Consider the following 15,302-nt stretch of genomic DNA (forward strand, 5'->3'; position numbering starts at 1 on the left):
GGAAGATCCCCTGGAGAAGGGAAAGCCTACCCACTCCAGTATTCTGGCCTGGAGAATTCCATGGACTGTAGAGTGGAACCTTGTTTGTTAATCTCTCTGAACTTTCTTTTTTTTATTAAAGCAATGAAGATTGTAACAACTACCTTCCAGTCCTGATATTACTGCATATATTACATGAAAAAATATGTTGTGTGGGTTACCTAAAATGTGTGCTAAAATTAAATTTAAAAATTGTTATTAGTCATCAATACACAGCACTCTACTAGATGCAGAAAATATAATGTGGGTAAAACTGACAATTTCTGCCCTTATGAAGCTTTAATTCTTTGTGTCAAGATCAGTTTCAAACTTATTAGAGAATGAACTCTATAAATACAATTTTGATAAATATCATGAAGAAGCATAGATCACTGAACTTGTGTAATTGAGGTACCAGGTCTAGTGTGTTGGTCCAGAGATTGGGAAAACAAAAACATTAAGTTCAGTTAGACACGCAAATATCAGGTTTGCATTAAGGTCATGGCATCTGGTCCCATCACTTCATGGGAAATAGATGGGGAAACAGTGCAAGCAGTGTCAGACTTTATTTTTTTGGGCTCCAAAATCACTGTAGATGGTGATTGCAGCCATGAAATTAAAAGATGCTTACTCCTTGGAAGGAAGGTTATGACCAACCTAGATAGCATATTTAAAAGCAGAGACGTTACTTTGCCAACAAAGGTCTGTCTAGTCAAGGCTATGGTTTTTCCAATAGTCATGTATGGATGTGAGAGTTGGACGGTGAAGAAAGCTGAGCACCAAAGAATTGATGCTTTTGAACTGTGGTATTGGAGAAAACTCTTGAGAGCCCCTTGGACTGCAAGGAGATCCAACCAATTCATCCTAAAGGAGATCAGTCCTGGGTGTTCTTTGGAAGGACTGATGTTGAACCTGAAACTCCAATACTTTGGCCACCTCATGCGAAGAGTTGACTCATTGGAAAAGACCCTGATGCTGGGAAGGATTGGGGGCAGGAGGAGAAGGGGACGACAGAGGATGAGATGGCTGGATGGCATCACCGACTCTATGGACATGGGTTTGAGTGAACTCCGGGAGTTGGTGATGGGCAGGGAGGCCTGGCATGCTGTGATTCATGGGGTCGCAAAGAGTCAGATGCGACTGAGGGACTGAACTGAACTGAACTGATAGAATAACAACAAATATAACCAATTGTAGGTTTAAAATTAAGTGTAACTTTGTCCTGTCTCTTGAGCTTGTTGTTGTTCAGTTGCTAAGTCGTGTACAACTGACTTTTTGTGACTCCATGGTTTGTAGCCCGCCAGGCTCCTCTGTCCATGGGATTTCCCAAGTAAAAATACTGGAAAGTGAAAGTGAAAGTTGCTCAGTCATGTCTGACTCTTTGGGACCCTATGGACTGTAGTCCATGAAATTCTCTAGGCCAGAATACTGGAGAGGGTAGCCTTTCCCTTCTCCAGGGGATCTTCCTAACTCAGGGATCGAACCCAGGGATCGAACCCAGGTCTCCCACATTGCTGGCAGATTCTTTACCAGCTGAGCCACAAGGGAAGCTGAAATACTGGAGCGGTTGCCATTTCCTTCTCCAGGAGATCTTTCCGGATCAGGAATCAAACCCAGATTTTTTACCACTGGAGCCACGAGGGAAAGGGAAATTTACCCACTGTGGGTATATTTTGGTCCATTTCCTAGACTCTCAGATATATTGATTTACTATTGTAGTTACAGAACTTAGGAAGGTCCTAATCAGGACTGCATTTTATTGGGTCCCACAAAACATTCAACCTAACCTGTGGAAAATGCACTTTGTGGAGACCTCAGTACTCTCCATTTCCCATCAAGAGAGTCCTCAAGGTGTCCTTTCTGCTCTCCTCATCATTCAAACAATAAAGTGAACTCCTTTACAGATAAAGAAAAATATTTTTCTTTATACTACAACAGCTAACTCAATTTCAAAATCCTAGAATGGATGCAAGAATATTGAATTTTTAAAAAAGTATTAGTTAACTGTTTAATATTAATGCCTGCTAGAACAAAATTAGTGCCAGAGATGTTACAGGAGTCTTATTCTGAATATTGAATGTGAGTGGTCTCTAAAATTGAATATATATAATTTTTTCTAGTAACTCCATAAATTATGTCTCTTCTACTCTGTGATGGTATTATGGCATAAGCTCTAAAGAAAGGAGCTATAGTATTTGTCACTTTTAAAATTTTCATAAGTGTAATTTAATCAGACTGTGGAATGAAGTAAAAAAAAAATATTTGTTTCCTTTGTACACGATTGCAGTTGAATGAAAGAGATTATAAATGATTTATAAAGGTTTATAACTTCAGTAACTGGATTTCTCCATTGGTATAGTAAAGAATGACAGAAGATAAAAATAACCACGTTTATTGAACTGGAGCATCTTTTCTTGAGATATTTGATTTCTATATTACATTTTTAAGGGAATTTTCCTTTTGAAATTTTATTGATTAATCATTTAATTTTTCCCAAAAGTTAGAATTATGTATAATGCTTGAAATTATATTAAAAAATAAAATCAATGCATATCATTATAAAAAAAAACACTTAAAATTTGGAGTAAGTTTGAAATGTTCCTTGGAATGTTCTAATAAACTGCGATAACATTGTACAAGCTATTTGTTTATGATTTATAAAATTTCCACTTGGGGTTATGTCTCATCTTTCATTCTTGACATTGCTATTTAACCCTTTCTCCTTTCCTTTCTCATAACCTTTGCTTCAAAGGAGCCTATTTTATTGGTATTTTTTCCCAAAAGCATTTGTTTTTTTGGGGGTCAGAACTTTTTTGTGTCTCATTACTTTCTGTTCTTGAAAACATTCCTTTTTCCATATGTTGTATTTACCTCATCTTTTCAGTTGCCTTACATTGAACTAACATTTATATCGTCTTTTCCCTACATTTAAATAAATGCATGTTTAGATATAAGTGCATATCAATAGAAGATTTTAACTGCATTTTACAATTTTTTGCTATTTAGGACCTGTTTTAAAAATGTGATTATTTTGAACCCAAGGGTTTTAGAAGAGCATTTAAATTCTTTAGATATTTTTAAAATTTTTATTTCAAAATTAAATTAGTCATTATGAGAGGAAATGTTCTATATTACAGCAATGTTTGGAAGTTTGTTGAGACCTTTCTTTATTATATTGCCATTTAAAAAAGGTGTGTTAATTAAAATTAAAACATATATTAATTTAAAGGTGATTTTTTAAAAAGTTTATTCTCTATCAGGCTCAATAATAACTATCATTAAATTTTGATAGATTTTATCATAGCATTGAGTATTATTTTGTTCTAAAAGATCTTTTTTTTAAAACTGTGTTTTTAAAACATCCACAATAATTAGAAACTTGTCAATTTATTTTTTATTCATAAGATTTTGCTTTACATATTTGCTTTTGTGCTGTTATTATTTAAAAAACATCAAATTGGATAAAGAAGGACTCATTCTAATAATAAAAAGAGCTATCCAGTGAGAAATAATATTTATAGTATTTATAAGCTAAATGGAAAATATAATATTCTGATAGAAATAATACATTATGGATTTTTAAGACAGTATTTTCATGCCATTTAATTATATATATTTCTCATTCCTCTATTTTTGTTTATAAGGTGTTCATATAGTAGGGAAAACCACTAGTCCATTAAGGTATGACCTAGATCAAATCCCTAACAAGTATACAGTAGAAGTGACAAATAGATTTAAGGGACTAGATCTGATAGACAGAGTGCCTGATGAACTATGGACAGAGGTTCGTGACATTGTACAGGAGACAGGGATCAAGACCATCCCCATGGAAAAGAAATGCAAAAAATGCAAAAAAGCAAAATGGCTGTCTGAGGAGGCCTTACAGATAGCTGGGAAGAGAAGAAAGCGAAAAGCAAAGGAGAAAAGGAAAGATATTCCCATCTGAATGCAGAGTTCCAAAGGATAGCAAGGAGAGATAAGAAAGCCTGCCTCTTTCTGGCTTACTTCACTCTGTACAATGGGCTCCAGTTTCATCCATCTCAATAGAACCGATTCAAATGCATTTTTTTAATGGCTGAGTAATATTCCATTGTGTATATGAACCACAGCTTCCTTATCCATTCGTCTGCTGATGGACATCTAGGTTGCTTCCATGTCCTGGCTATTGTAAACAGTGCTGCGATGAACATTGGGGTACACGTGTCTCTTTCAATTCTGGTTTCCTCGGTGTGTATGCCAATACAATATACTAATGCATATATATGGAATTTGAAAGATGGCAACGATAACCCTATATGCGAGACAGAATAAGAGACACAGATGCATAGAACAGTCTTATGGACTCTGAGGGAGAAGGTGAGGGTGGGACGTTCTGGGAGAATAGCATTGAAACATGTATATTATCATATGTGAAACAGAACCCCATTCCATGTTCGATGCATGAGACAGATGCTCAGGGCTGGGGCAATGGGATGACCCAGAGGGATGGGATGGGGAGGGAGGTGGGTGGGGGTCCAGGAAGGGGAACGCATGTAAACCTATGGCTGATTCATGTCAATGTATGGCAAAAACTATTGCAATATTGTAAAGTAATTAGCCCCCAACTAAAATAAATAAATTTATTTAAAAAATTAAAAAAAAATAAAAAATAGTAATGGATAATAGTAACAAAAAAAAAAAAAAGAAAGCCTGCCTCAGCAATCATTGCAAAGAAATAGAGGAAAACAACAGATTGGGAAAGACTAGAGATCTTTTCAAGAAAATTAGAGATACCAAGGGAATATTTCATGCAAAGTTGGGCTCGATAAAGGACAGAAATGGTGTGGACCTAACAGAAGCAGAAGATATTAAGAAGAGGTGGCAAAAATTCAAGAAGAACTGTACAAAAAAGATCTTCATGAGATAATCACGATGGTGTGATCACTCACCTAGAGCCAGACATCCTGGAATGTGAAGTCAAGTGGCCTTAGAAAGCATCACTATGAACAAAGCTAGTGGAGGTGATGGAATTCCAGTTGAGCTATTTCAAATCCTGAAAGATGATGCTGTGAAAGTGCTGCACTCAATATGCCAGCAAATTTGGAAAACTCAGCAGTGGCCACAGGACTGGAAAAGGTCAGTTTTCATTTCAATCCCAAAGGAAGGCAATGTCAAAGAATGCTCAAACTACCGCACAATTGCACTCATCTCACATACCAGTAAAGTAATGCTCAAGATTCTCCAAGCCAGGCTTCAGCAATATGTGAACCGTGAACTTCCAGATGTTCAAGCTGGTTTTAGAAAAGGCAGAGGAACCAGAGATCAAATTGCCAACATCTGCTGGATCATCGAAAAAGCAAGAGAGTTCCAGAAAAACATCTATTTCTGCTTTCTTGACTATGCCAAAGCCTTTGACTGTGTGGATCACAATAAACTGTGGAAAATTCTGAAAGAGATGGGAATACCAGACCATCTGACCTGCCTCTTGAGAAACCTGTATGCAGGTCAAGAAGCAACAGTTAGAACTGGACATGGAACAACAGACTGGTTCCAAATAGGAAAAGGAGTACGTCAAGGCTGTATATTGTCACCCTGCTGATTTAACTTATATGCAGAGTACATCATGAGAAACGCTGGGCTGGAAGAAACACAAGCTGGAATCAAGATTGCTGGGAGAAACATCCATAATCTCAAATATGCAGATGACACCACCCTTATAGCAGAAAGTGAAGAAGAACTAAAGAGCCTCTTGATGAAAGTGAAAGAGGAGAGTGAAAAAGTTGGCTTAAAGCTCAACATTCGGAAAACTAAGATCATGGCATATGGTCCCATCACTTCATGGCAAACAGATGGGGAAACAGTGGAAACAGTGTCAGACTTTATTTTTTGGGGCTCCAAAATCACTGCTGATGGTGATTGCAGCCATGAAATTAAAAGATGCTTACTCCTTGGAAGGAAGGTTATGACCAACCTAGATAGCATATTTAAAAGCAGAGACATTACTTTGCCAACAAAGGTATGTCTAGTCAAGGCTATGGTTTTTCCAGTGGTCATGCATGGATGTGAGAGTTGGACGGTGAAGAAAGCTGAGAGCCGAAGAATTGATGCTTTTGAACTGTGGTGTTGGAGAAGACTCTTGAGAGTCCCTTGGACTGCAAGGAGATCCAACCAGTCCATCCTAAAGGAGATCAGTCCTGGGTGTTCATTGGAAGGACTGATGTTGAAGCTGAAACTCCAATACTTTGGCCACCTCATGCGGAGAGTTGACTCACTGGAAAAGACCCTAATATTGGGTAGGATTGGGGGCAGGAGGAGAAGGGGATGACAGAGGATGAGATGGTTGGATGGCATCACTGACTCGATGGGCATGGGTTTGGGTAGACTCTGGGAGTTGGTATAGACAGGGAGGCCTCGTGTGCTGCAATTCATGGGGTCGCAAAGAGTCGGACACGACTGAGCGACTGAACTGAACTGGACTGATATGCAGAATACATATCCTGGGAATTTTTCATCCAGCTTGAAAATGTTATCTTAAACTTGTTATTGTTCTTATGACTGCTTTTTCCTAGAAAGTTGTTATCTTCTTAAGTGATTCTTACAAGAATTCATCCTTAAGAACATGTCTCAAATGTACTTGCCATACATTATAAAGTCACTGATAAGCAAAAAAGTGTTAAACAAGGTATCAAGGAAATTTTCACTTTGAGGAATACTTCATTAACTTAAACAAAAACTTTCAATCTTCTGCCATGAGGGTAAATGGGTAGGTGTGGACACCTGAGAAGAATGTTTGTTCCAGAAGATTCTGCTGTTATCCGGGCAACGAGGATGCCAATTGAGCACCATTATTTTATTTCTCTTCAGGGAGCCATCTTTAGCCTATGGTTAATGATAAACTTCATAGATAGTAGAGATTTTTAAAAATTGTTCTCTCGTTGTGATTTACTTAAATTTATGTCTGGGAAATATATTTGAGGTAAGAAAGTTCTAACAAAAACTCTTGAAGTTTATGCTCAAAGCTGTCTTTTTAAAAATGCAGCACAATTACACAAAAAGTTTGTTGCTTAAATATATTTTTGTCATCTGTCCCCACCACCCTGAATATTTATTGGAAGGACTGATGCTGAGGCTGAAGTTCCAACTTTGGCCACCTGATGTGCAGAGCTGACTCTGGAAAAGACCCTGATGCTGGGAAAGATTGAGGGCAGGAGGAGAAAGGGATGACAGAGGATGAGGTTGTTGGATGCATCACTGACTCAATCGATGTGAGTCTGAGCAAACTCCAGGAGATGGTGAAGGACAGGGAAGCCTGGTGTGCTGCAGTCCATGGGGTTGCAAAGAGTCAGACACGACTCAGCAACTGAGCAACAACAACAATCCCAACAACACAAAAGTATGTACACACTCAGTATAGTATGAGTTATCTTTTATAACATTCTGACTTTCCTTATTATTATCTTGTAAGCCTCAAAACTTCACTTCTAAGAGAGCCATTGCCCATTATGAACAGCTATCCTCATTCCTTAGATGTTCGATAGCAATTTAGTGGTCATTTAAAATTTAAGAAGTAATTATGAAGAAAAATTAAATAGTGGTCTTCACATTACTCACTATATAGGTTAATTTTCAAAGCAAAAAAAATATTTTTCATAGTAGCAGTTTCTCTGACATAATTTCCCAATGTAAAATGCATGTGAAATATTAATGCTAAAAGCCAAAGAAATGGTCATGTGAACATTTGAGAATTTAAAGCTAATTATCATGATTAATTTAGCTTCACCTTTCAGCAAAACTAAACTGTACCAAATGTGGACACTATTATCACTCACATTTTGTTTTTGTTAAATGTTAATATTTTGAGTACTAGTATCCTGAGTAGCCTATATTTCTATTGTGTTATTTTCAGTGTGGTACTTTTTTGAAGTTGATTCAGTCTAAATGGATCCAGTTTATTCACACAATTTATTTTTATATCCTAACTTTTGTGCTAATACAGAGGAGGTACAAAGCTGACTTGATGTCTGGGTAAAATTCCTGTGTTCTGCTACAGGCTTACTTTTTTAGTGATATCTAAGATAAAACACAATAAGTATAGGAAAATAGGAAGATCTGAATTCTAACTGCATCTCATTTGCTCACAAGTTTGTCAGGATGATTAAAATTAATATATATATATATGCATATATATACACAGATATATGCATATGTACTGTCTACACTTATATTTTTATTACAAATTTGGTTCCTTATTAACATTAATTTGTAATTGTCCAACCTTATCATTAGTACACACGAACAAGAATTAAGTACCCATCTTCCACCCTGCTGGCTGAGTGTGTAAATAATCCACCTGGAATGCAAGAGACTTGGGTCTAATCCCTGGGTCAGGAAGATCCCGTGGAGGAGGAAAATGGCAACCCACTCCAGTATTCTTGCCTGAGAAATCCTGTGGATAGAGGAACCTGGTGGGCTACAGTTCAAAGAATCTCAAAGAGTGAGATGCAACTGAGTGGCTAAACACAAACCAAAAACACAAACCTTCACTTATACCCTCTCCCTCTTTTTCTTAAGAAGAATAAGCAATGAGTTGTTATATCTTGTAATTTTGTCAAATCAGAATGCAGTGCTTATGCAGAAGGTTTGCTACTGCATAGTTTTAATCATATTAATGTGATAATTTCTTCCACTCATATGTATAATTGAATGCTGACCAATGCATATATTACAGATTTCTTTCAAGACTGTAGCAAATGAAAGAGAGTAGAGAACACTTACTCCAAAGCAAATTATTTTGATTTGGAAACTTGCGCAATTAAGAGACCACAAAAATGTTAACAAAACACATAGAAATAATTAAGCACTCTTTTTGCCAGTGCCTTCCACATGTAATCACATTCAATCATCACAATGATCTTATTAATTAGGTTATCATTCGTTCTTATTTTATTTGAAAAAAACATTTTATGTGCATAAAATATGATTAATTAGAAACATTGAATCATGGTGCACTTTCAGCATTGATCCAAGAATGACCAGTTTAAAAAATTTACTTGGTATTTAGTTATTCATTATAAATTTAATAAGTAGAGCTTCCCAGGTGGCACAGTGGTAAGGAATCTGCCTGCCAATGCAGGAGACCCAAGAGATGTGCATTGAATCCCTGTGTCAAGAAGATCCCCTGGAGAAGGAAATGGCAACTCACTAGAGTATTCTTGCCTGGGAAATCCCATGGACGGAGGAACCTGGTAATCTACAGTCCATGGGGTCACAGAGTCAGACATGACTGAGCATGCATGCATGCACATAATAAGTATATACTGACTGAGTGTAGAGTCTGATAAAGCAGAATTTTATTTGTACTAGGCTAAGACTGTCATTTGTCAGCATAGGAGGACACAAGTGATGCTGTCTATGAGGGCCCTGAATCTGTGTCTGTCCAGGGACAATCCCTTCTAACTGTATGATTTGAAAGGTTTCTAAAAATGAAAGTAGAAAATAAATGTGAAAAAAATGTGCAACTGTCAGGGTTGTGGCAGAGTGCACAAATTTTTTTTTGTTTTTTCTTGAGGAACTAGGGAAAATATCAATTAATGTTTTTAATTCAGAGGACTTTAAGCAGCACTGGCGGCCTGAACAGATCTGTAGCTCTAGGTCGGACAGAAGCCTAAGTATTATGCCACTTTGGGACTTAGACATGCATCGCTTGCTGGTTCACATGAGATTAACACCTGCCTAAAACAGAGCTTTTACAGGAAGCATAGAGAATCCTCACTGAAGAGGACACAGCATTAACAGAGGCAGTCAGACCAGATAAGCTTAACCCAGGACCAAGTCTTTCCCATCATGATGTCTGTTACTTGAATTTATTTCAGTTCTTAACATTAGACATGTGTTGGTGAGCAAAATAGAAAGGGACATAGCGGACAAAATGACATTGCAGGCATAAGTACCACTATTCACATATAATATTTGAGTCTAGAATAATAAGAGAGCCCCTCTCCTTTGTCTCAGACCACTCTGCACCCACAGCCCTCAGGGGATCTGGAGACAGACGCCCCCCAGTAGCAGCCCTCTTAGCAGAGTCCTAGATCACCCAGCAGAAATGGTGGTCCCTGGCAGAGAGAGTGGATATGCCCAGGGTCTGCAGGAGCCTTCAGTAGCCACCAGAGGGGGCTCTGATGCCTTGTGGACCAATCTGGTACCCTTGAGAGCTAAGGTCCATACAGCCCCTATGGATAACAGTAAGAAAGGTCCTTAAAAAAACTAAAAGTAGAGCTACCGTATGTTCCAGCAATCCCACTCTGAGGCCTACATCTGGAGAAAAACATGGTTCAAAAAGGCACATGTACCCAATGTTCACTGCAGCACTGCTGACAATAGCCAACCTGAATGTCCATTGACGCAAGAATGAATAAAGAAGATGTGGTACATATATACAAAGGAATATTAAAAATAGTGAAATAATTCCACTTGCAGCAACATAGATGGACCCAGAGACAATCATACTAAGTGAAGTAAGTCAGAGAAAGATAGATATCATGGTATCACTTATATGCAGACTCTAAAGACATGATATAAAAGATATATATCATTTACAATATGAAGTGATATATTTACAAAATAGAAACAGACTCGCAAACTTACAGAAGGAATTTATGGTTACCTAGGTGAAGAGGGGAATAGATTGGGATTTGGGGATTGACATGTACATGCTGTTATATTTAAAATAAATGACTTTCTATGAAAAAAAAAAGAAAGCACAGAAATCCTCCCAGGGACACTTCTCAGAATGCAAGGGAACATTTTCATCAGGGGTTGAGCTAAGCAGGAGTGAGCAGGCCAGAGCCAATGGCTTTGGCTTCTTTCAAGACTCAGGCACATTTAGACCTGGAGAAAATGGAAGACGGAGCATTCTGTCTTTTCTTCTCCTCCTTTCTCTAGCCCTTCAGCTTAGATCTTTTGCTTTTACTGAGAAACTCCTCACTGCTGCCTTATTTCATTTTTTATGATGATTGTTCAGTAATGTGAGAAATATCACAGCCACATGTGCAAATAGAAGGCTTATTTCAATACATTGACAGAATCAACTATGATCTCATATTTCTGAGCATTTTCATCACATATTGATTCAACACAGATCACTTTAAAAGGGTTATTTTTATCTCGGTTTTCATAAGAAAAAATAAAGTGGATTTTTTTTTCCAACAAAAGAAAAACTAAAAATGCCCAGCATTGCTAAACAACACACAAGAACCAGTATAACTAAATTGTAAAACTCCATCAGAAATAATCTCCAGAAGGAACACATTAGATTGGGAGAAGATAAATAGAAACCAACACACATCTTAGAAATTCCATAGAATGGTTTAATCATCACAAATAAGCTGTGATGATAATTCCCAGAGGAGTATGTCAGAGAAATCATATTCCTCACGTGGACCCATTGATCACTGACAGACTTTCAGGACGAAACTATTAGATGTAAAACTGACTGATGGAAACAGAATTCCACTGGAACAGGACAGGGAGCCCATTCAGACAATTTTCATTTGTCCTTTAAGCTCTGGTTTCTAAATTACACCTCTGTTTGCATCCAGTTGAATTTTTAGTTCATCCTTATTTTAACAAAACAGGATTGTTGTAAGTAAATATTTTCCTTACAAACAGGTCTCATTGCCAATGACACACTTAGCAGAATTGGTAAATTGACTAAATATTAGTCACCTAAATTGTGGTTTTAGTCAGCCATTGTATTTTCCAGAAAAAGCAAAATTTCAGGAGGAGATAGGTTAAATTAATCAGTAAACATGTGAATCTGAGTCTCTTTTGTAAGCCTTAAAATCTGTTATGTTGTTTAGCACTATAATAGCTTCTGGGATGTTAATAACACAAGAACAGATTTCATCTAAGCCTATGATGAGCTTGAAACTTATTTAAGAAGACAACACAACACAAAGGAAAACAGCATATAAAAGCTGATAATAAGTGTAAAATATATGGCAGATTTTGATGTTAAAGGGAAATAGCAAAAAGAATTGCTAAGAGTTATACGAGCTTGGTCTTAAAAAGGTTTGAAGGAGTAAACCAAATGCTTGGGGAATTATACCACTCTCTTTAATCCGGGTTTATCAATATGAAGTGGAGGGGAGCTGTACCAAGAAGGCAGTGAAGAGTGTTAGTTGTTGAGTCATGTCCAACTATTTGGATCGTGGATTGTAGGAAGGATCCTAGGAAGGGTGGCAGAAAGTGGCTTTCTTGTGTAGGGTCACTTTGCTTCTTTAACACACATTCCTCCTCCTATTGGGGCTCCCCTGGGGGAGGAAACAGCACCCCACTCCAGTATTCTTGCCTGGCGAATCCCATGGACAGAGAAGCCTGGCAGGCTACAGACCATGGGGTTGCCAAGATTCAGACAGGACTTAGCAACTAACACTTTCACTTCCTCCTATTTTCATGTTAAATTCCTTTAAAAAATCTACATAGACTGATCATCATTTAACCTAGAATGTTAATATCTAAAATATCTAATATCTAAAATGTTTGGTCATGAGACCAGGACGGCATAAAGTAAAGTTTACTTAGCTCCCAGTTCTTGTTAAATCTATAGTTTATGGTTATGTGATTATAAAATTTAAGATAAGTAGGTAAAATATTTCTCAAATCCAAAGCCCTGGTTAGCTTTAAAACATAAATAATGAAATTTTAAATAAAACGTAGCCTGCAAGCTACAATGTGAATACAGTATCTCAGAAGAAGTTATCCATCCATCTATTTCCATTTCTTCCCCTCTTAAAAAGAAAAAATAATGAGAGAAATCAGGTGTCTTGAAAATAAATTAATTGTTATTAAAGAAATAATTACTGAGTATTTTTTTCTTTGTACTGAGTAAATTTGTCCAACTGTGAAAGATAGGAGTATATGTTTTTCATCAACAGTGTTTTCACTGATTAAGAAATGATAAATGTTTTTAGTGAGTTGGTCAGATTAGTTGCAGTGTGAGGAATAATAAGGAAGTTATCACCATATGAAGAATTGTGACCTTTAGTTCAAGAAAAATTGCATTTCCTTGACCAAATTCTCCACCTGTGTTATAACTCATGCACTCTTCTGAGTTAGCTAGGAAAGCTTTTTTGCAGCTCTATGCTGAACATGTTTGCTATCTACACAACATGGTTATCACAATATAGCCTAACAGATGCTGAATTTTTATACAATGAAAGTGCTTTTAGGATAGAAGTATGAAAAACAAACTGATAATATAGGCTATCAATCAGTCAATCAATCAGTCCTTGAATTCCATTTGGTCCTTTGAATATGATTCTCACCACATAATATAGCCTGACTTTGAATCAAATAAATAAAATAAGCATACTTGGCATGATTGATCTCTAAAGCCTATGTTAACAAAATAATAGAGCCAAAAGGAATTCCTTCCTAAGACTACATTGAATTACCCTGTTGTATGAGTTTCCCTAAACATAAAGTCCCAAAGAGAAAGCAGTTCTAATTAGAACTCTGTTAAATGTAAGCAAAAATATATACTCTGTTATATTCCAAAAGTCCCTTGAGAGCAGAGGTTTGGTCTTCATCTAGTCTGATCTTTATCACCATTGGTCCTTCTGAATTGAGTGCTGTGCCAGCCTAGAAATAGAACTCTAATAAGTATTTCTCAAAGAGTGAATAAATATTTTAATTTTCTTTTTGTTCTCTAAACCAGATCAAGTGGGGTAAGAGACTCTTTAAAATGTCAGGATATTGACATACATTTACTAACATGGCAAGCAGGTTGTGTGCCTTGATATTGTGCTTTAGTAGTAAACTCCAACAGTGTGTGAGAATCCTGTGCCGTCATGCTCTAGCTATATGTGGTTAACATGTCAAAAGACTAGTGGTTTTGTGTTCTTACTTATCATTTGACTCTGTTGTCGATGGGTAATATATTCTTGCCACCTGAGAGACCCTGGCTTGCATCACCACATGTCACCTCCTAGTCCATTAAAAGTGCTCTCTTTAAGTATCTTATCAACTGAGAACACTCTTCTGAACTTCCTTTAAGGATGGCAAATGAATATGTTATTCTGTGCTACTACATCATTGGAAAAGACCCTTCTGCTGGGAAAGATTGAGGGCAGGAAGGGAAGGGGCAACAGAGGATGAGATGGATGGCATCACAGATTCAATGGCCACAAGTTTGGGCAAACTCTGGAGATGGTGAAGGACAGGCAAACCTAGTGTGCTGCAGTGGGTAGGGTCACAAATAGTTGGATATGACTGAGTGATTGAACAACTATATTAATGGTGCTAAATATTAGTGTGGGCTTCCCTGGTGGCTCAGATGGTAAAGAACCCGCCTGCAATTCAGGAGACCCAGATTCAATCGCTGGGTCGGGAAGATGCCCTGGAGAAGGGAATGGCAACCCACTCCAGTATTCTTGACTGGAAAATCCCATGGACAGAGGAGCCTGGCCGGCTACAATTCATGAGGTTGCAGAGTCGGACATGACTGAGCAACTAACACACACAAACATTAGTGTAAATATTAATAATAACTACAATGGATTATATTATATATCAAATTATACCTTAAAAGGATAATATAAGTAACAGATACAAAATAAACATGTTATGATTAAATGGCAGCTTTTTTGACCTGAAACAAATAGAATGCCAGCTATTTCTCCAGCAAAGATGGGTTTATTTGGAATCATCAGAGAGTTGCGATTCAAGGTCTGTGCCCCTGGTGGGCCACGTGCAAGTCCCCCCAAGGCAAGGGAAGGGTCCTTTCATAGCAAGGAAAAGGAAGTTGGGAGGACTATGTTCAGCAAAAAGCCTATAGCTTTTCCTGGCTGAGTCCTTACTGGGTCACGGAGTCTTTCTTCTTCCTGTTGCACGCATGCTCAGTTGCTCATTTGTGTCTGACTCTTTGTGACCCCGTGGACTGGAGCCAGCCAGGCTCCTCTGTCCACGGGATTTCCCAGGCAAGGATACTGGAGTTGGTTGCCATTTTCTTTTCCAGGGGATCTTTCTGACCAGGGATTGAACCTGTTTCTCTTTCATCTCCTGCATTGACAGGTGGATTCTTTACCACTGAGCACTTGGGAAGCCCTCTTTTCTTGTTCAAAGCTATTATTTCAGGGTATGACTGCTCTCCCTTCTGGTGTTCCCGTTCTATTTAATTGAGGCTCTTGCTTTATTGATTGTTGATATATTCTACCTTGTTCTAAGTCAAAGTTCCTCCCCCAGAGAAATCCAAACCCTGGCTCATCACCAACCCTCCTCCAACCCTGAACAGTGTTGATTTCACA

General features: G+C 37.6%; 1 long non-coding RNA gene across 1 annotated transcript in view; it reads left to right on the plus strand.

The window, feature by feature from the left end:
• Positions 1 to 6,823: 6,823 nt before the first annotated feature.
• LOC145533835 (uncharacterized) overlaps positions 6,824 to 15,302 on the plus strand; it is an 84,389-nt gene continuing 75,910 nt past the window's right edge. The window contains exons 1-2 of the long non-coding RNA XR_014074258.1: positions 6,824 to 6,973; positions 7,113 to 7,390. This is a non-coding gene — a long non-coding RNA (uncharacterized LOC145533835). The remainder of the gene's footprint in view (positions 6,974 to 7,112; positions 7,391 to 15,302) is intronic.

Source organism: Giraffa tippelskirchi, chromosome 14 (assembly GCF_054371585.1).
Source record: "Giraffa tippelskirchi isolate mGirTip1 chromosome 14, T2T-mGirTip1v1.2.pri, whole genome shotgun sequence".
Lineage (NCBI taxonomy): Eukaryota > Metazoa > Chordata > Mammalia > Artiodactyla > Giraffidae > Giraffa > Giraffa tippelskirchi.